The sequence below is a fragment of the Ambystoma mexicanum genome, chromosome 10 (genome assembly GCF_040938575.1).
Source record: "Ambystoma mexicanum isolate Mex_15411 chromosome 10, UKY_AmexF1_1, whole genome shotgun sequence".
NCBI lineage: Eukaryota > Metazoa > Chordata > Amphibia > Caudata > Ambystomatidae > Ambystoma > Ambystoma mexicanum.
In genome coordinates, this window is record NC_090932.1 from 631925943 (window position 1) to 631949142 (window position 23200).

Below are 23200 nucleotides of genomic sequence, written 5' to 3' on the forward strand. Positions count from 1 at the left end.
AACCTCCTGCAGCAAAGACTGGCCCAGTTCTCCAGGACCAACCAGGAAGCACAGAGGGAGAATGAGGCCCTCTGTCAACACAATGATAGGCTCCAGCAACAGGTAGCGATGCAGGAGAAACTGATAGAGTCGAGTAAGGCCTTAACAGAGGAACTGAAAGCACAAATGCAGGCTCTTGCATTGCAACAGGGAGCAGGGGCGGATAGAGATGAGGTCCGCTGGGAAAGAGAGATTCCTGACCATAACCGCAGGAGCCCTAACACCAGGGGCCTTCATCTCCCCCAGTCCCTGGACTCTACCACCCCCATGTCCCCTGGCGCACATGAGCACAGGGCCGCAGGGATGGCAGATCACTATCCAGCTAAGAGTATGGGGCTCATAGGCCAGTACCACTCAGGAATGGAGGGGTGGGCATCCGGGTATGGGCACCCAAGTACAGTACAGTTCAATGGGGAACCCCAGGAGAGTAGGCCCATTAAGGGCATCCTGAAAACCTCTGCCCAGTTAGGTCAGTGGAGGGGGTACCCATCAAATCCTGGCAGCAAGGAGGAATCTGAAGACTCCTCTGAACTGCGCAGGACACAGGAGACCAGGTCCCCACATTCTGCCAGCCATTCCCAGGCTCGCAGAATCCAAGAAAACCTGGAAGAACAGACGGGAACCTCTGGGAGCAGTGCCTCTGAGTCCGAGGAAGAATGGACAAGGGTTACCCGAACCAAAAAGGCCAATAAGGCAAAAAGGGCCTTGCTTAAGGATCCCTTAAAGCAGATTAAGGCGATCAGGAGCGTCATCACGCCTTACCATAAGAACGCTAAGTATTCTGTTTGGGAGCACTTAGAGTTGTTTGAACAAATGATGGAGACTTTCCATTTGAAGGACAGCCAAAGCTGCATTCAATATGTAAAGTGGACCTTCTCCCCGGAATACTCCAGTTTCTTTGCAGGGCTGGAGGACCAAAATCATTTAAGATGGTCCACCTATAAGGCGGCCATCTTGAAACATTTTTCTGTTCACAGAAATCCTCAAGAGGCTCGCAAGGCAGCCTACAATTTACAATGTGGGGAGGATCAGGCCCCACAAGAATTTGTGCAGGAGTTAAAGCGTGCTTTTGCACAGACCACAAGAAGGGTGCGCACAGACAGCAGGGAATTTATAAATACGTTTTTCCATGCCTTGCCCAAATATATCATGACCCAGCTCGTGAGGGATTTTCACGAGAAAAGATCTTTAGACTGGGTCATTGAACAGGCTACCCGGATCTATGAGGTGCAGAAACCGGTAGATAGCAAAAGTAATGCCCAGAAAAACCCCAAAGCCAACACCTCCCCTGCTGCTGCCAAGGTGGCAGAGGTAAAGGTCACCCCCGTTTTAGATTTGGAGATGGGGGGGCCTAAAAACCTACCTGCACCTAATAATGCTAGGCCCAGGAGGTCCTCGGGCCAGTCACAGACAGGGAGCCAGGGAGGCAGCCCCACAAATGGGGTCCCTCGCTCTCCTGACTATGTAAGTCCTCGCTACCAAGGTAACAGACCCATCCTGGGTTACGTGTGGACTCCTCCAGCCCAAGGGGGGGGATCCAGCCAAGCACCTAACCCAGGGAACTTCCCTCCAAACTTCCCACAGGAGGGCAGAAATTTACCAAACCCTGGGCAGAACTTTTTCCCCAGATATCCACCCGACTTTCAGCCCCAAAACCATCCATCCTTCTTTCCCCAGTTCCCTGAGCCCAGACCACTGAATCCGGGAGAGGGGAGGCCAAGGGTGGAGGGGTACCCAAATCTTCCCAACCCGGGGTATTACCAGAGGAGGGACAGCTACCCTTCCCGGGATCAGCCCAGGGGAGAAAACAGGGCCCCGTATCAGCCTGAGCGGGTTTCCCAGTTAGAGCGCCAGGTTCAAAACATGGCGCGGGATCTGGGTCACATACTGAGGGCTCAGCAGAACCCTCAGATGGGCGTGCCGGCGCAGAACGCACCCAACTCTGGACCTGGTGCTCCAGAACAATGACGGGGGCAGCACCCCGATAACTCACCGGTTCCCAGGGAGGAGGCACAAAGGGAAGGGGGGTGTAAAGCCTTGGAGGAAGCTTCCTTCCTCACTTGTAAACAGCCCCTGGAAACCCAGGAACCGGAAACAAAATCTCTTGCCCCTGAAAGTCTGCCTCCTAAGGAGCAGAGGGGGGGTAGGAGAAACAAAAGACCCAAACAGACTCAGTTTGAGGAGGAGGTACAGATCTTCCAATTTGAGGGAGAGGGATCCTCAGAGGATCCTGGGAAAAGGATCTTCTCCTTCAGAGAGGGGGGAACTCCCCCCAAAGAAAAATGGGTCCCTAGAGATGCAAATCCAGACTGGGGAGATGTGGAGACTGAGCTACCGCCGCCCACCATCTCATCCCAGAACCAACAGCAAGAAAATCCCCTGGTTCAAACCCATCCTGGGGACTGCCTCCAAAAAGGGGGGGGCAGCCCAGAACCGGAACCAGGGGAACCCACAATGGCTCTGATCTCCAGTTGCCAACTTTTTCTTTCAGATTCCCAAGACTCTCCACAGAATTCTGCCCAAATCTCTTCGCTATCGATGTCCAAAACCAGAAAGTTAGCCCACCAGTTGTCCAAAAATGTACATTATCTGTGCCCCCTTGAGGAGAAGGAGGGAAGATATTATGCCCCGGTACAAGTACAGGGGCAGGGTACAATCTCAGCGCTGGTGGACACTGGATCTCAAGCTACCCTTCTGTCCAGAAGGGCCTTTGACGAACTGAATGCAGGAAGGGGAGAGAATTACCAAATTCCTCTCACCTCTCTTCCTGGACAACTGCAGAACTTTGACGGGAAGGAAATTCCCGTCGAGGGGACGGCAGACTTGGACATTAAGATCGGGCGACACAAGTTGAAACACCCGGTCATAGTTGTGACCCCAGAGGGCACCCCTTGTTTACTAGGGAATGACCTCCTGAGAAGGTTGTCACCCCTAATAGATTGCGTAAACAAGGTCCTCTGGACCCAGACTAGCCGACCAATAAAATTAAAACAGAGTGTCAACCATGTTAGTTTAAACGGCACATGCCACATGGTTGAACAAAAATCTGACCAAGTAGAATTTCACTTCCAGAACAACCAAATTCCAGACGTGACAGTAATAGCAGTAGGACAACAGACTGGTGATGGGGGGTCCTCTCTATTTCTGAAAATCAACCTTCCTTCCAGTCTAAAGTGGTATTCCACGCTGGAAGGAAACACTCTGAAATTCTATACTAATCCACAATCTGAAACCCCCACTCCTATAGTCCAGAAAGATGTGAAATCAGCTCAAAGCCTGGCTGATATTCAGCAAATTGGAGAGCAGTTGTTCATCCCTGTTCAGTTAAATGATGGGAAGGACTCTGTTCTCGCTCGAGTGTGTGTGAACAACGGTAAGAGCTCCATCAGCGAAGCCATGTTCCGCCAACTCCCAAAAGATCCAGCCATTCCCACCTTCAAACTGATAGACAAATGGGAAATGGACCTGGAAGCACCTGACTCCAAACATCTCCTGCCAAGCAGGTGTATGCTCAAAATCTCCATTGGCAACAAGAGCATAGTCCATAATTGTTGGGTCGTGCGAGACGTCACTGCCGCCTTTTACTTAGGCAGTGACATTCTCAATCGCTTTGCCATTAGTTTGGACCTAATAAACTTCAAAGCTTGGTCCCGATTAGCGGATAATCCCATGGGCTTTGATGATCCAGAAAAAGCATTTAGGTCAGCTCAATTGCTACCGTATGCAGTTGAAATTCAGGTTAAAGAGGAAGTCACCATCCCAGAAAGGACCCGACAATTCTCCCTGGAAGTGAAAGTTAAAAGGGGACAAGAGTTGAAAAACCCTGATGCTTACATACATCTAAATGCTTCTCTCCAACAGCAAGGGTTGGGGGTAAACCCGACTCCATTAGTCAACATAGAACATGACCCCATTCTAATAGAGGTGGATAACAGCGACTTAAAGAGTATTACTCTAGCCGCAGGCACCATCATTGGAATGGCGGCTGATGACCGACATTTCTCCATTGATCTTGTAAATGAACTGTTAGGACCCATCCCCACGGACTGTTTTGACAGTGACAGTGATGACAACGCAACACCAGACAGGATTTTTACCCGGCATGGGGGGAACTTCCTGGTGTACACTTCCTGCCCCTATGGTAAGGAAGATGTGACCTGTGACTTCAGGAGGGATGAGGTGATTTTCCAGGTCCATGAGGGCTGCCTTTCCCACCTGAAGCCTCCGGTCCAAATCAGCACTCTGACCAGGGACTTCTCCACCCAGCTGGAGGAGGCCGCGGAGATAGCCAAACCAGAAGTCTTTCCAGGCTTCAGGCAGATGGTGGAAGAGAGAGTCAACCTAGCTGATGCCTGTGTGACTCTGGAACAAAAGCAAAAGTTGAAACAAGTTTTCTTTGATTTCCAAGATCTCTTTGCGGTAGACTCATATGACTGTGGCCGCACCGACATCCACACAACCACAATCCCCACGGACCCTGGCATGACTCCTGTGTTTGTGAAACAATATCGCTTGCCTCTCGCATCAATGGAGTCCCTTACTGAAATAATTAAGAACCTTGAGTCCAGGGGAATAATCCGTCCAGTCCACAGCACCTTCAATAATCCAGTGCTGGGAATATTGAAGCCAAACGGCCAGTGGAGACTCTGCGCCGACCTCAGGGAGCTCAACAAACGGGTCCATACTTCCCGATGGCCTCTGCCCTACATTGACCAAGGGCTGGCCCAGATCCAGGGGTCACAGGTATTCACTGCAATAGACCTGACCAATGGGTACTGGACCGTGCCTGTCAGTAGGGAGGACCAATATAAACTGGCTTTTACCTTTGGGGGCCAGCAGTACACATGGACCCGGACTCCCTTCGGATACCTCAACTCCGGCAATGAATTCAACATTTTCCTACATAAGGCCATGCCCGACCTGGGTGCGAGGGGTAACCTGGCTTATGTAGATGATGTCCTCATCAAAAGTTCATCTGTGGAGGAACACATAGCGGAGATCCGTTATGTTCTGACACAGTTGAGGGCCGCCGGAGCAAAACTTTCCTTTCAGAAAGCACAGTGGTGTAGAACCCGTGTTAATTTCCTGGGGCATGAGATTACTCCTCATGGCCTCTGTCCCCAGGAAAAGAAAGTGGAAGCACTTCAGAAATTGAAAGACCCCACAACTCTGCGGGAACTAAGGAGCCTCCTTGGACTGACTAATTACAGCAGAAAGTTCATTGAGGGCTACGCAGAGATCACCAGACCCCTGATTCATCTCCTGAAGGGGGGGGTCAAGTGGGAATGGGGTCCAGAACAAGCCGAGGCAGTAAAACAACTCAAAAGAAGCCTCTCACAAGCGCCTTGCCTAGCTTACCCTGTCAGAAACAAGGAGTTCTTCCTGGAGACAGGGTTCTCTAATACGTGCTTGACGGCAGTATTATACCAAAAGCATGACAAGGTCAATAAAGTAATCTCCTATGCGAGCAAAACTTTATCCTCTGTGGAGGAAAAATTCAACGATTGTGAGAAGGCACTCCTGGCAACGGTGTGGGCATTGAAGAATTACCGCCCGTTTATCCAGGGGGAACACATCATAGTGGAGACTCCACACCAGCCTCTGCAATATCTCCAAAGTGACAGAATCCGGGCCGGAAATGTGAGTAATTCCCGAATTACTTCCTGAATTCTGTCAATGCAAGGCTTTCCTGTGGAGGTCAGATATGGCCAAAACAAGAAGAGTCCCCTCGCGCAAGGTCTGGCTGACTTGCATGATTGTGCCAGAGAAAACTGTCTCGAGGACGAAAGTCTAAAAATCAAGGACAACATGGAGGCATACCTTAATTCCCCACACAAAGTCTTTGAAGAAGACAAGTGTGAGGGAATGCCCACTGTCTATGTGGATGGATGCTCTTACCATGTTGACAACAACGGGGAGAAAGAACTGGTGGCCGGCGTAGGGAATGCATGGGTGAATGAGTCCCCAGAACCCTCCGCTGGATACAAAATTGGTCCCCGAAGTAGTCAGGTGGCAGAATTGATGGCTGTGCATCAGGCCATCCTCACTGCTGTCCAGCATCAACTCCACGAACTGGTCATAATCACAGATTCGGATTATGTACGGAACGGGTTCGTGGAGCACCTGGTTAATTGGAAAACCAGAGGCATGTTATGTGCTAACAACAAACCCTTGAAACATGGGAAGTTGATCCAAAACATTGATGATCTGGTCACCTCGAACGAGATGACCATCTATTGGAAGAAGATCAAGGGTCATTCCAAAGTAGAGGGACCAGACAAAACTGGAAATGACTTAGCTGATCAGCTGGCCAAAACCGGGGCCATCCAAGGGGATCTAATTGAGATTGAGTCCCTGTTGGTGGAAATCCAGGTCACTGCTATCACTAGGTCCCAGACAAATGCTCACAACGACCTTTCAATTGCACAATGGAGTAAGGGGACCCCTGATGCTGATTTGATTACCGCTCAGAAGGGGGATCCAATTATTGGTAAGTTTTACCAGCACCTTGAGGACCCTGAGAACTTTCCCCTGACGGATACCGATTACATTGGGAAAGAGGACCTAAGAGTGTTGATGAAATGTCCAAAAATGTTCCGGATCCAAGACGGTTTGCTGGTAAGGAAATCCAAAGCTGGCCACGATCAGTGGGTGGTTCCTACCTCATTCCGAAACCTGATGTTAAGTCACGCCCATGATGCGGCCACCGCCGGTCATAGGGGGTTTCACACAACACTGGAAATCTTAAGAGAGGTTGCATACTGGCCACACATGGGGCAGGACCTCAACCAATATTTGAAAGGTTGTCTTGTGTGTGCACAATTTCAGCCATCATCCCTTACGCACCGGGCGCCTTTACAAAAGAGGGGAATGACACTGCCATGGTCAGATTTACAAATCGACTTTGTAGGTCCTGTGATTCGCTCGGCTAGGGGGAATAAGTACATGTTGACTGTGACATGCTTGTTTACCAAGTGGGTGGAATGTCTCCCAGCCCCAAATTGCAAGGCAGAAACTGCAGCTGCCTTGATGATTAACCACATCTTTTCCCGTTTTGGTCTACCTCAAAGGATTGAGTCAGACAGAGGTAGCCACTTCACCAGTGAAGTAATGACAAAGATGTGGGAGATACTGGGGGTCAAGAGAAAGCTGCATATTGCTTATAGACCAGCTTCTTCTGGGGCAGTAGAGAGATATAACCGGACAATTGTGAGCATATTAAAGAAGTTTGTGGCAGATTCTGGGCCAAGTTGGGATATCCGATTACCTCTGGTCCTAATGGCTATCAGATCTACCCCTTCATCTGCAACCAAAATGTCACCATTTGAGTTGATGACTGGGCGTAAGATGGTGCTTCCTCAGCATTTGCTCTATAGGACCCAAGAGCAGACACTGATAAATGCCTCCACTACTCATGAGTATGTAGAGAATTTAAGGAAACACCTCCAACATGCTTTTGCTTATGCTCAGCGGAATCTAGAAAGATCAGCTGATAGCATGAAGACCCATTATGACCTGAAAACTTCCAGGAAGGAATATCAGGTGGGAGACCGGGTCTATCTATACAACTTCCAAAGGAACCAGGCCAAGCAGCGTAAATTTTTGCCTACATGGAAGGGACCCTTTGAGATCGTCGATAAGATCTCCCCTGTGGCCTACAAGATCCGCATCCCCAAAGGCGGTTCGGCAGAGGGGGAAGACAAGTGGGTCCACATAAACCAGTTGAAATGTTGCCATCCCAGGCACACTCTGCAACAACTGGAGGAATCCTCTGGAATCCTAGCAGGCACTGTCTCAGACTAATTCAGTTCCAACCATAAAACATACCACATCTAGTCTCTAAAATATTGTGATTTGCATGAAACTGTTTCTTAGTTATACTGTTTTTTATCAAAATAAGAATGTAACGTTTCGTTATGATGAAATGCATATGCCGCCCCACTATCTCAACAGTGGTGGAAAGACGTCTATGAGTAGGTATTGCCGCTCTTCCTTTGTCGTCCTAGGAGAAAGAAGACCTGGAGACGGGCCAAGGAGGACGATCCGGAGACCGGGAGCTGAGACGCAACGGGCTCGGGGTACCGCCCAATCTTCCCATCAGGACCGGCGAGGAGAACCGATCGATCAGTACCAGATGGAGGAAAAGATGCTGAACTGTGCCACCTACAGAATTGGAAGAAGATAATGTGGACATACCAGCGCCAGGGTTCAAAACCTCCCTTGCAACCGACTCCCCCTCGACTCAAGTCAAAGCGCAGTCGGGCGGGGGGGTTTGTGGAGGGTTTTGACCCATGTGGAATCATTAGACGGGGTAAAGATGGGGATTAAGCTGTCGCTGCCCATCATTTTGCCCCAGAACAAAAATAAATAATTGGAGTGGGTAAAGATGGGGATGCGCTGTCGCCGCCCATCATTTCATCCCAGAATCCAGGAGAGCTGCGCAGTTGTGCGCACACCAAAATGGTTACCTAACTTGCCACCCACCAGTGTAAAGAAAGGTCTTTGTTAACAAAATCCACTGTTACTGATGTCAAAAAGTTGCTGAAATCGTGACTCATTGGACCACTTTAAAGATTCAACCCTTTTTGTGGGGTTCCACATAACCATCTTACTGTAAGGAGCCCCATCAAAACAATGTTAAGCAAGGATTTACTACCATGTAAGAACCATTCCTGTTTAGAATGCATTAATCCAAGAAAATCCCAAAGTTGCATGCAGTGCCAACAAAATCCTCTAGGCGGCACTAGCGGTCTAAACTCTGACTGGAGAACTGAGTGCAGTTTGCTGACAAAGGGATTTGACTCAGCTGACTTCAAAGGCTGCATTTTAATTAAAAAAATTAGCCACATGCTGTTCCCAGAGGCCTGAAGCCTGGGAAACCCTATCACCTCCAGAAGCTTCACACCAGGAGTTAGAATCTCACATGACCTCTTGATTGATAGAAGGCAGACTGGCTGGGAGCTTCCCAGAGACCACACAAAGGACCCTTTCCTCTGAAAGGAATATGTTAATTCTGAAATGTTTGCTGTCAACAAAGATCTGCAAGCCAGCAGAGATCAGAGGACTGACCCACCCAAGTCTTGGAGGCGGACCTCAACACTCTGAGGATTGAATTGAAAGGAAAATATATATTTTACAAAAACACTGATAACTCTTTGTAATCAAATGACAGAAATGTATAACTTTGAGAGCTTTAATTTAAAAAATGTACCTTTAATTCAAGGCCAAATTCGAATTTGTGTGATGTTCTGGGGCAAAACCCCATTGTTTATTAATATTACAGACTCCCTGTTTCAGCTAGACAAACGAAAATGCATTGGTATATGGGTAGATATGTGAGGAACAGTTGTATAAAATTTAATGAAGATCCAATGTTGTGCAGCACATGAAAAAGTGCTAGAAGTGGCCATTTTTGAATGCAAGCTCCTAGGAAAAGCAGATTTGTACAGAGACATGGCTAAATTCAGCTACACCATGTATATGTAATTTTAAACAAATGTGTACCTGTGCAAATATGTTTTTAGGTCAGATATAGATTGTGTATAAAGTTGACAGGGGTGGGTTCTCTGTATCATAAACAGACCTCATCATGATGACACTTCATTTCATTCCCCCAATCAAGTAAGGAATGAAAATTTGACCAATGACGAGTGAGAGGGGCAAGGCTAGTGATGCTGCACACACACACCCACTCTCAAGAAATAGATAAAAGCAGAGAGTCAGGACACATAGAGAGATTCAATTTCATCTGCCGCTGGAAGCCCTGCCGGAAAAATCCATACTTACCTCCATCAAACTCCAGAAAGCCAAACTAGAGACTTCAATCTATCCAGAGCAGAGACCAGACCAGAGAGAAAGCAGTGCTGTGCCTAGCAGAGACCAGACCAGAGAGAAAGCAGTGCTGTGCTTAGCAGAGACCAGACCAGGCGCTGTGAGCAGAACCCGGAAAGACCTGACCAGACTGTTGACCAGATCGTGACAAAGCCGCTTTCCTGTTCAAAATCTCTTGTGAGTACTTAGCAAAACTCAGAACACATCTCTTAGTTTAAATTCATCTAATTCAATCTATTTAACCTAAGTAGAACTGCCTCCTAGCTGTCACCTGTCATTTCTAGTAAAATTTGTCATTTTGAAAAAGTGTGCGTTTAAAATTTACAAAACCAAAAACGACCTTTACTAAATTGCTCATATCTCCGCAACCGTTTGGGCTAGAGACTTGCAATAACTTTTATTTGAAAGCTTAGAATCTTAGCTTTGAATCGCACCTAGAACCGCATTCCTACCCCTTATAGTTTTACCGCAATCGCGGAACACGCATCCGCGAATTTTACCGCGATTTGCAATTTCTTCACATGTAAAAACTGCTGCTGTTTGCTTTCCATTTGCCAGAAATTCGTTTAACCTGTTAACTATCCCTGCATCATTGCTAGTGTGAGCCTGGACTAATATTAACTAGATACCACTCACCCTGAACCTCTGAAAGGGAATTAAAAGCGTTTCCAGCATATTTTTTAATTCATTGCCAGCACATATCAAAGCAATTTGGGCCTGTGTTTTCAAACTTCTGTAGTCTAAGCTTGCTGGGGTGAACTTAATCACGTTTGATTGCATTTCTGAGAACTGTGTGTTTTCCTTCCATTTCCTTGCCTTGCATCAAGGGGGGGAGGGGATTGCCAGAGAAAAGTGATTACATTGTTTGGTTGAAATCATATTGAGTATTTTCTGTACTGCATTCATTGAATATTGCATCCACCTGAGCTTACATAAAGCATCCTCTACCACATTATACTTTTGTTCCTATTTACCAGTGTGCTATCTTATCCATTTCATGTCAACTCATTAGTGATTATAAAGAAGTGTGCTAGTGCCAGATTCTCCATTGTTAATCTTTAACATATCAGATTAAGGGTGATATTCAAGTATTAATTTATTATAAAGTGTGATATATCTATTTTAAATTATCAAATAAACCTTTTAAACTTGCAAAACAGAACTACTTCTTGGCTCAGTGGGGTCAGGGGGATTCCAAGAGAGGGGTGTTATATAGGGGTAGTCATCCAGAACGCATGAACTGGACCTAAAGATATATCAATAAGGGTTTTCATTCAGTATTATAGACTAGGCGTTGACTTAGCTGTAGTGTTGAATTGAATCCTCTTACATTAACCAACCAAGCAATTTGCAGCAGGAGCTCCTTCAGAACAGACAGAGGGATAGCATCCATGCAGGAGCCTGACTGCAGCCTGTACATTAAGATATCATCCGAACTAAACGTGTGGAAGACATCCCAAACAGGACCCGCCCTGGCAGGAAGTGCCTCAGGCTGTGCCTGTAATGACCTCAAACTAGACCCACGGAAATATTTCCCTATTCTCTTAATCTTAGTACACAAAAGAAGAGGAAAGAAAGGGAGTCACATAGAGATTGAGATGAGGTTCATTCAGTGATGCTTCCACGTGCTGTGAGAAAAAGATATGTCTAGCATCGAATATTTATGTGTGGTACTGTGCCCAGGGGATACTTTTTGGGAACGCTACTCCTAGTTTTGTCTTACTGTTATGATGCACTGTCGATTCTATTACATCCCCTGGAGATTTGACAGGGTTTCCTACAACACTTCCACCAATCATGTTAAATGTTAAATGTTAAAGGTGTTTGTACCGCGCACCGTCACCAACGGATTGGTCCCCAGGCGCTACAATTATTATTATACATTTAGCTATTATGACTTTTCCATTTTAATTGTAAGTACAAGATCACAAATATCATAATACAAAGACAAAAATAACTGAGCTTGGTACGTTAATCACACAACATGCGACACATTGAGATCCTTGATCGAGGTGATTTACCAGCCCCAGCAAGCCTGCAACAACATACCACACCATGGAGCTAGCTCACTGCTCACCCTCATTCAGTGCAAAACTCTTTAATCTAAAGACAGCAAAAGACATGACATTTTCACGTAGTAGTAGGATAAGGGGAGTCCAAACTCAATAAGCACTTCAAAAATCTCAGCGATCGAGTCTCAATGCACATCTGAATGTAATTAATAATTAGATTTAGAGTTTGATTTTGATTTGCTTTTATAATGGGCAAACTGGGCATAACAAACTGCATCTGGGCATGAAAAGAATACCAAAAGCCTAACAATCTAAAGGTGGTGGAGAGGGGGCTTTCTTGCCAAACATGCATGCAAAAACACATACCAAGAGACTAACTGGGGGTCATTATGACTTTGGGGATAGCCGTGTCAGTAAATACCGGCATGGCTGCCACAAGAGTCATGAGTTTTCCAGCACCCGGGAATGGGCAATTACTGGGGCATTACAGTCCCGGCAGAGCCAGTTATTGCCCATTCCAAGGCGCTGGGAAATATGACTCCCAATTCCCATTTTAGTCCCATTGGACTCAATGGGAATGGGGAGGACGGATGCACCGGCACCATTCATGAGTGGTGTTGGTGCATCCGTCAAGGTCTCCAAGCGGATGCCGTTCCGCCACCAGGTCAGACCTGCCGGACTGAATGGCACCCGCTCGCAGAAACTCGTAATTTGCCAGTCCAGAAACAACGGTATCGGCAAGCTTACCGGTACCATTGTTTTCTGCACCGGCAAACTTATAATGAGGACCAATTTGTTTATTAAGTACACCTTAGTCACGGTTTAAGCTGTGGACCGCTAATGGTTTGTGTGCGTGCTGCACAGGTACTACAGTGAAGATTGCTATATGTGGATTCACGAAACACATTATTGTTAGTCCTAAATGAATTGGGCTTCATTGATATTTGTTTGGCTTCCATTACTGGATCTGGAATTCGTTTCCTCAAAGTCACCCCACTTTTAATCAAAACACATTTATTAGTTGAGGCTGCAGCGCACTAGCAACCAGCAGATATCACACCAAAAAAGATCAGTAACTTATTACGCATTGACTTTTTAAATTGACCAAATTGTTCAGAATGAAAAATGCCTACTGTAAGCTTAATGCATTTTTCCACTAGCACAAGTACAGGAACTCAAACTACTGTTTAATTCGTGTCTGAGGGAAATTACTGTGCATTAAAAGTATATCCTACATGTACCTCATATTAAGACCATTTGGGCAATGGAAACGTGTGTGGGGACACTTCAGGACATTTGGCAGAAACTTTCATACTTAGGGAGCTGGACGGAGCGGTAACATTGCAACGTTAATGCTATTACCACCCAATCCTGAGTTTGGGGGAAACTCTGAACATTCACCTCCAGCTCTGAGCTGGAGGTGAATGTGCTGAATCTCCTCCCATTTTCGGCTCAATTACCGCAGGGCAATCACCGAAGCAGTAATTGTGCCGAAAATGCCCCATTGAGTCCCATGGACTCAATAAAAATGGGGACTTACCCCATTACCACAACTTGTGATCAGGCGCTAATGACTCCGGACAAAGTTGCGGTAACACTAATTGCATTGGGCGGAATCCGGGTGGATTGACCGCTGGGATCACGCCCACTCGTGATGAGGCCGCTTAACATGTGTCAGTTTCTTAGATGATATTGATGCTATGTGCAGGTTTAGCAACAGCGTGCGTCCATAATAAGCAATGTGTCACATCCTGCAAATGATCATGAGCAAGCTAAGTCAACGGGGTGGAAACACTGAGTACTTACTCAGCAGCAAAAAGCATCTGAGGGAGTGCTCCTAGGCTGGCCTTAACTGCACAGTTTCCAATTAAAAGTGTTCTATACCCCATCAGGCATGATAAATGTGCCATGCAAGGTCCGGATTTTTTGCTTTCCCAATCTTACTTAACCCATTGAAGATATAGACTGGGGTACTGTCACGACCTTAGCCTCAGGCCAAGGAACTCAGGCTCTCTGGCCCTCGCCACAGTATTTTAACAAGGCCCGAAGGGCCCTACCTTGCCCCTCTCGGGTCCCTTGGAGTCAGTCCTGGCGCCGTTGGCATCAGGCTCACATGGCAGGTGTGGGTTTCAATGGGCAATGGACTAACATGGCAGCCCCCACGAGGACCAATGGGGAACTGCAACCAGCAGTCTAGCATCCAGGGGGGGGTTTCCCCCGAAGGCACCTGGGATACCTGCTGGGTATTTAAACCACACCGACTCGAGGCACGCGCTTCGCGTTATTCTGCTCTAGCAGTGTGACGTTCACCGGGTCCTGCACAGCACCTTGGCCTGCACGGGTGAGAGAAGACGAAGAACCTCAGCCATCCTTACCTGCCCAGCTTCAGCTCCTCCATCCATCCAGAGTCTTCTTGGACATCTTTATCTTCCTCCAGCAACATCCCTGGGAGGAAGGACGAGAATAAAGACTTCAAGTAAGCTTACTTGCCAAACCCTTCTGGAAGGCTATCGCCTCTCGAACATCGTCCACCATCGACTGGTTCTGGTTGATCACTTCTTCCAGGATTCCTCCAGCGACTTGCAAGGAACAACAGCACAGGTTAGACAATTTACAAGGACTCTCTCTGCGCAGCGCTTTCGCATCCTTACGCTTCCCGAGCTCTGCCACCAACATCAGTTCGTTTCCACCATCATCCCTTCAGCACCTGCAAGAAAGAAGGAGAAGGTTATTCGGAGTGACTACAATTACAGACATTAATTCTTAATACGAAAGACTTATCTAAAAGTGTAGTCGCAGCCGGTCTGGACTCCAGGCCCACGCCAGTGAAGTAACTCAGCGAAACGGGGCCTGGCGACAACACGCCCCTGCCCAGAACGGCAGGAGAGCGTGCCTTAAAGAAAACCAAGCTGAGAGAAGTCCCAAGGGGAACCGCAAGGGGAACACAGGGAGGTGGGTCTCGAGGGAAGGAGTAGTATCTAAATCCAGCTCTGTCTTCTAGAACTAACCCTTGGCAGCACAAACTCCGGAAAAGGCGCAGTGTTCCCAGAAGCATCCCTGACCAGTCGAGCGGTGTCCCTGTGGATACAAGGTGAGCGTTACAGGTACTACAGTGCTGAATGTGCATATAGAGCACACCTGCACTTTCCTGAATATTGAGAAGCCCATGCTTGGTGACATGAGGTGGTCTGACTGCTCTGTGCAAGTGCAGGTACCTGAATGTTCTCCTAGCTTTCGGGTTTATGTTGTGTGCTGCTTGGGAGCCAGCAGGCCATCATTGTAGTCAGTGTTTGGAGTCTGGACCAGGGCAGACGGTAACAAAAAAGGGTATGCATGTATGTATGTATATGTGCACATGTAAGGGTTTGTGTCTGTAAGTACACATCTAAATGAGAGAGTATATGTTGTTGGATGCATGTGTCAATGAGAGAGCATATGCTGTATGGTTTCATGGCAGAATGAGAAAGTGTATGAATGCTATGTAAATGTGTGTGTGCCGGGCCACGGAGAGGGCCTCTGATTTGAGGGTTGGAGGTCCTTTTGTGCAGCACAACCAGTTGGGATATATTTTCTTACTGTGCCAGCCTGTCATTTTTTATTGGACATGAAAGGTAAAGCCAACATGATGAGTATTCTTGGGCATCAAGAGTAAAGCGAAAATGGTGAGTGTTCTTACATGGCTACTTTCCTACATTGTTGAAGCCAGCCTGGAAACATGTTCTTACTATGGCATGACATTTCTACTGATATCATAGGTAAAGCCAGCATGGTGAGTGTTTCTATGTGGCTTTACTGGCCCATATTGGTGCAGCCATTCCAGACATAGTTTTAGATTTTTACCTGCCATCGAGGGAAAAGCCAACATGATGAGAGTTCTTATATCGCCAAACAGGTGTGCAATGGCGCTACCATTCTGGACATATTTTCTTACTGCTTCATGGCATTTCTTCTGGGGCAACAAAGGTAAAGTCAACATGATGTGCGTTCTTACAAGGTCATACTGGCTTATATTGGTGCAAGCTTTCTGTCTGGACATATTTTCTTTCTGTGGGTTGGTATTTTCTACTGGACATCAAGGGTAAAGCCAACAAGATGAGTGTTCTTAAATGCCATGCTGACCTACTTTGATGGGACCAGTCTGGACATGTGTTCTTACTGTGGCATGGCACTTTTTATTGGATTCAAGGGTAAATTCAACATGATGAGTGTTCTTATGTGGCTGTACTGGCCTACATTGGTGCAGACAGTCTGGACATATTTTCATACTGTGAAATTGCATTTGTTCAGGCATCAAGTATAAAGCCAAAATGATGAATGTGCTTACATGGCCATACTAGCCTACATTAGTACAGCCAGTCTGGGCATGATTCTTACTGGGGCATAGTTTTCATTTCCTGTGTAAGCCAAGAGGAGTATGTTCTTCTGAGCATAGGAAAGAAGTAAGGATTGAACCAACAACATTTAATACTTTTATAAGACAATCCGAGGAGATGGCGCTTTGTATTTTTTTCTTTTTTTAGTAGTAGCTCCTTGTGTGTCAACATGTGAAACTGTGTTTCTAATCCAGAAATTGGTAAGTATGAAGTAGCTCGAGGGGTCTGTATTTCCCTAATTTCCAATTAGTGTTACTCAGACAGATTAAGCTGTACCTATCAGCCACACACTTTGCCGCTTAGGCTATAGCTATGGTGGAAGCAAGTCTAAACTAGTGCAATGTTCTTTAAGCTGGAGTTGCAGAAGCATCTATTAATTGCCTACAACTCAACTCCTTCATAACCTGGCTGCTCATTCTGTGGTGAACTTGCCAAAGTGTGTACATAGTTCTCTTGTTCTAAGACAACTTCAATGCCTTCCTATAAAGATTAGACTTACTTGTAAATGGTAAATGACTAACGGTACCTCATAGAGCATTATTTGGCACAGCTCCACTTTATCTAATGAAAACTCACATGGCATACCTCTTCCCGTCCACAAAGACTCTCTGTCAGGCAACCATTCATATTAAGTACTTTCGATGGCCAGAGCTCTTGGTCGTGCTGGGGTGCTCCGGGCCACTAAACTATGGAACAGCATACTGGCTGACCTAGGAAGCATAGATGATCTTATGCCTTTAAGAAGCTCTTCCTATTTCACTGACTCGCAACAGGCCATGACCCTCCTTGACAGTTAGTACGCTCCATCTCCATCTTGAGAGTATATCTCTCCTCGCCATTGTCCCTAATGTATGCATTGTTTTGGTTATTTGTAAGATTGCTGTTCAGTGATAGCACCACCATCAATCCCCCTCTTCTCTGCCCTTTTGAGGTACTGAGGCAGGCGGAACAACAATAGCAATCTCATACAGGAGCCATCTAATGAAAGCATTTAACGAACGTACACTCCAATTTGAGAATAATATAATGACTCTCATTGTTTTTGTTATGATGTTATTGTATAATTATTTGAGCTGTTTATGGAACTTTTAATTGCTTATGTATGAGAAGATGTTTTTGGCACTCATTTAGAGCTTGTGGAAGACTATCATTTTGGACCCTGATGTAATTCATGATGTTAAAGGTTTGTCTCACTGGCCCATAGCAATCTCGGTCTCCTCCCTTCCACTGTGTCAAAAAAAAAGGTAACAGGCGCTCCTCTCCAGAAAGAACATGGCATGATAACCTGTTCTGTGGTTTTTTCACACTTTGAGAGTTCGCAGCCATCACTTTTTGCTCACTGGACCTTTCACAGATGGGAAACATCCGTTTGCATATTTGTCCTGCCCACATGTGCAGTCCAGCACTGAAATTCTATGGCAATTCCCTTCTGAACAATAGTACCAACCTTCCGTTGTGGGCTGAAATGAACTTGCGGTAGGAGAAGAGACAGCATTCTGCGCAGAACAGAAGGTTTTTGAGATTCACACTGAGCATGCTGACAGGGTAGTGCCTCTTCCCAAGGCATTCTTGTTAATTTCAAAGCATACTTAAAGCTTGACTGGTGTCATGACACCTATTCCTTTTATCAAAATAACTTTTTTTTAAAGGACTGCATGATCTGTATACCGTTACCAGAAAAAGCCAGGCCAGTGAAATCATAATGTTGAGTTTAGGAAAAGTAATGGGCAGCACCGCGATTGCTGGTTTTGGTGTCTGGGTCCCAGAATATCTTGCACAAAAGTCAAGGATCTCAGGACGGCAGTACAATGATCTAAAGGAATAAACAGTGCAAAACATTCATTGCTGTGTCGCTGATGTGCCTGTTGATTATTTACTGATTCCTTATCTGTGCTTTAGCTGATCATTGCTCGGTTTCTACTGTCTGTAAATGTCCCCTTATTGGATTGTGTGTGGCGTGCCACAGGCTCTACCTGCACAGGAAACTGAGCAGTATGTGTGGGGCGAGGGGTGAGGACACCATGCCCTGCTGAAATCATCACAGGCATGGCACAGATGTATTCTCTACGATTTCAAGGGAAGTTGCTCGAAGGCAACAGCAGGAGAACTGATGGGCTTGGGAAGGTAGCTGACAGCAATGATGAATGGTCTGGGTTGGATTAAACTGTTATAAAGTAACCCTAGAATTTCAGCATACAACATGTCCATAGGAGGGGGCCGCCTGAGCATGTTGTGTTATCCCTACACTGTACCTTTGTATGTATTTTGTATGCAGCAAAAGTCACCTCACATTCATAGATTCACTCTTACAAGCACACATATATACAAATGTGTGCCCACATCCAAAAAGAATACTGAGTCATAAAAACACATGCAAAAGCACAGATCCATTGACACTTTCCACCAATGCCAGCAACCTAGAAACCCCCGTGCAGAAACAGTTGTGCAACCCACAGCACTTCATGGTGTCCGTTGAACACAGAAAATGACACCGCTGCCACGAAGACACGTGCAGCAGCAGGCACTATAGAAGTAGGCTTCCCTGGGACGTCCTTCTCTCAGAGATTACAAGGAGGACCTAAAGCTGCATAATCGATCCTGCCCATTCAGCATAATGTTCACGTTCACCACTTGATGAAGCTGCCTTCACGAGATCCTGGCCCTGAATCAAACCACTAGTGAGGGCAAGGACGTGGCACCTCCATAAACCCAGATTACCACATTGCGATAACTGCATGGGTTACCCCATAGGAAAGAAGGAGGTCATATCAGGATTAGGAAGCCCCTTCCTTTGATCTATTTATAGCCTTCACCTAGTACCCCAAGCAAGGGCCGCCAAGAGGCACTGATGAGAAAGTTTACAGAATGAATTTAGAAGAATTGTAGAGAAAACGAATCCTAGATAAACACTTATTTGCTACTGAATAGGGGAACTAGAACCCCGAAACGCGTTGAGCCAATTTCTCAATTAACTACTGTATCAAACAGATGGATACATAGGAAATGGACAATATGCATTAAATATAGTACTAACATTTGCATGAAATCTGTATTATGATACCTTGTTTGTTGTTTGTTGATTTATGTAAAATGAAAGATGTATATTTCTTTGGATGAAATTTGCTCAAATATCAATGAGAATGTAAATTGAACTCAAGGTCTAAATGGTAATTTACTTGTAACTGAGGAATATAAGCATTGGGTCTGCTTAGAAAGCAATTTGGTTTCCAGAATATAGGGGTTTCATACTCAGAAAGTGTTTAACAAACTATTGTTTGTCATTAGACAATACATTAGACACTACCTTTGAGTGTGCAGGGGACGTGAGTGTTCCACAGCACGTGGACACTGTACTTTTAATTCTCTAGACAATTACAACCTAGTGTCAGGGTTGTTTTCCTCTGCTCTGCATCTCACTACCACTCTTGACTTAATCATATGATACCTAACCAACTACAGGTATGCACCTGAGTTACTTTCTTTTTTTTACCTTCCACCAATGCCCTCATTGGTGCACTATACAACACATACACTTAGAAGCCAGATCTATTTGCCATGACAATTCTGGTTTAACTTGAAGGGCTGGAGTTAATGTTAATGTTAAAGGATATTTATACCGCACACTATCACCACCGTAGTGGTCCCCTACCACTCTGGCAGATCGGAAAGAAAGGCAGCTAGGTTAGGATGCTTTAGTAGAATACAGTTTGGAGAAAGAGCAAGGGAGCTGTGATGTGTTGTTGGCAGCTTCAGTTCAGGTATCACCATTCGCTGAGCTTTTTTGTGTGGTATCCGGTCAAAGTCCGTCATGTGCTGTTGTGTAAGGCTCTGTGTGGTGTGTTTGTTGTTGTGGTGTGGTAAAGTGTGTGCAGGTTTCTGGGGTTTAAGAGGTATGGTTGTTTTTGGTTAGGGTTTGAGAAGTGTGTGAAGAGGGGTGAGGTTTTAGGAGGTATGGTTATTGGCATTGTTGTCATGGTGAAACGCGCACTCATATTGTGTGTCCTTCGAGATTTAGACAAATTGGGGTTCATTACGAGTTTGGAGGTAGCCATAGCGCTACTAGCGCCATGGCTGCCTCCAAACCCGGGTCCCGGTCCAGTCTGGTTGAATGGGACTTACCGGGACATTCCAACCTGTGCGGACCCGTTAAGTCCCCATTCAGTCAACCATTTGCCATTCCCATTTGAGCCCCCATAGGGCTCAATGGGGATGGGGAAGGCGCTAATAACGGGCCCACAAATTGCGGGCCCATTATTAGCTCCAAGGTCCCTTAACGGGCCCCGCAGAGAACGGCTGGTCAGACCAGCCATTCCAGCTGGGACCCGCTAAGGGACCTTGGAATAGGGCGGTAAGGGTTTACCGGCACCGGCATCCTTAACGGTGACCGTTAACCCTTGCCACCCAACTCAGAATGACCCCCCACTGTCTTCCTTCCAAAACATGTATTGCTATTACCATTATGTGCTAACAGCCCTTTAGACATCAGGGGGGTTGATTATCACTTTGGGTAATGACCCTTCCCCAATTTATGACCCTCATTTTCTCTTCAGGCTATAACTTGGTGGTGGGTCATTATCCTGTGGTAATGACACACCCCACCCCTGCTCTCTGTAAGGATATATTAAGTAGCATTGCGTTGAAGAAAATCTGGACCTGCAAATGAATGGCTCAAGCCTCTTGAACTTTTTTGGCATTGGCTAAAGTACTTTTTTTAATGAAGAAAACAATACTTAATATGTCAAGGATCTGCAACCTTTGGCTCAACAGATGATTTGGCACAACTGTCACCAACCACAGCAAACAATTTCAATGGTGAGGGATCCTGGGAGTCGTAGTCCTAAACATCTGCATAGCCACAATACACAGACACCATCAGTATGCTGATCAGAGATTTAACCTTATGCCAATAGCATCCTTGCGGTTTTTATCAAAACGTAGAAGTAGCAACTTGATAGAAACAGACACTACGTCACAACATTCAAAACAACGGAGACATTTCTTTTCTGACTGCGCTTTAAAGTGTATTTGCCTTCCCCCGTTCCTCTAATAATCATGTATCTGTACCTGGTTATCTGTGTTTGCCTATTTATTCTAATTGCTCTTAAGAGGACAATTAAGGGAGGTCTCCGATAAGGGCATGGATTATTAACCAACCGCTCCCCGCAAAAGTAAAGACGAGACATGTTTACTGTGTGCAATCTGTCAATTTGGTCAAGGCAAGGGTTGTGCGAACAGTAACGTTGGAGTCGACAAAATATGCAGTATGCCAAATGATTTTTTGCAAAATGCAGTATAGGACACAAAACAATGGGCCTGATTTCCAGGGCTCAAGTCGAGGGTCCACGCGGGGGGGCGGAGTCCACCCACTTTTTTCAGAGGGTGGACCCAGTCCCCCCCTCAGCTAAAATGAGAAACAGTGAACGTCCTCTTTGAATTTATGTGTTAAAGCCGACGACTGGGATCACACCACAGTCGTTGGGTTTGTAGGCTGGTCACTTCACCACTGCACTATATAACCTGATGAAAAATAACAAACAACTAAAGGTGGAACGTCCCATTTCGGTACTGCAAGTCCCAGAGAAAACTTTTGTATTGGTTTAAAACATGCACACCTTTTAACGTTTTCAAAAACACTATTAGAACAAAATACCCTCTCTTGGTTTTGTGTGTTTTGTTTTTATGAAAGGCAAATGCCATTCGTACTATGCAATTTGGGTGGTTATTCAAAGACAATTTAATGAAATGTGCATATTTCCCCTTGATATGCTAATTTCTGGTGATGTCACATCCCATTGCATTTGTTGTTGAGTCCCCCTACTTTAATTTTTAGGACTTGACCCCTGCAAAAGCCCAAGGAGTGCTTAGCTCACACAAGAGAAAAACACAACCTTTAAAAATGGAGGGAGGGATCTCCCCTACACAAACTCTTAGTTCTGCTAGGCACCTGCTAATCAGTGCGTGAGTTTTTAGTTTAGCGCACACTGGGATCCAAATAGCCATCGGGTGTTTAGTTAATTTACAACCTGAGCACATTGGAAGCCGACTTGCTCCACAGCCTTGGAATCTGTCTCGCATGACTGTGTGTATCTGTCCTGACCACTATGCTGAGAGATCAGGGTGACAGTGTGTGACTTTTTTCAGAGCGCGGGTTTGTGAATGGGCCTGCCGAACCTTGCAATCTGGCCTAAGGCAACCCATATACCTCAAATTCTAGTCCCAGGAGATCACCAGGTGCCATTAATTGAGATCTCTTTAAAAATCGATAAGATCCTACTGATCTTTAAGGGATGACAGGGGTGTGCCAGTCTTGCGCCAACCTGCTGAGACATGATTAATATAAGGGCAGATACGCAAGACGCATTATTTAATGAACCCATAACAGATGAGCGCGTGGCTTGGACAGTCCCCTGCCAGTGCTGTAGGGTAAGGCATGTATGCAGGAGCATGTCGCTGAAGTGTGTGGGAGGTTTAGTGCTATATTGTATCCAAATGCTAATATTTTCCAAAAATGGTTTGAAAGACAATACTTCTCACCCCTGAAAGTGATGCTGAGCTCACTTTCAATGAACCAGACATTATAACATCTACCACCTGATCCAAAGGGGGAAATGCAGGGCCTCCTTACACTCTGAGCAGAGCATCTTTGGGTAAATCACCAGCGGCTATACATACAGCAGCCTACAAATGGATTTGCAAAATCTGCCCATATACAGAAATACCAGAGGCAATGCTAGGGAAGGTTCTGGACTACAACGTGTGGTATTCCAGAAATACCGCCTGCTTCGATTATTTAACTTTCTAACCATGTCCGCACCCATGTTGATGGCGCTAATGGGTAGTGTGCAGCATTGGCTCATATCAGCACTGTACACTTTTTTCAATGCACCGACATGTGAGATGCCCACTTTCTCACACACTTACTTTGTTCCCTTGACAACTGTTTTT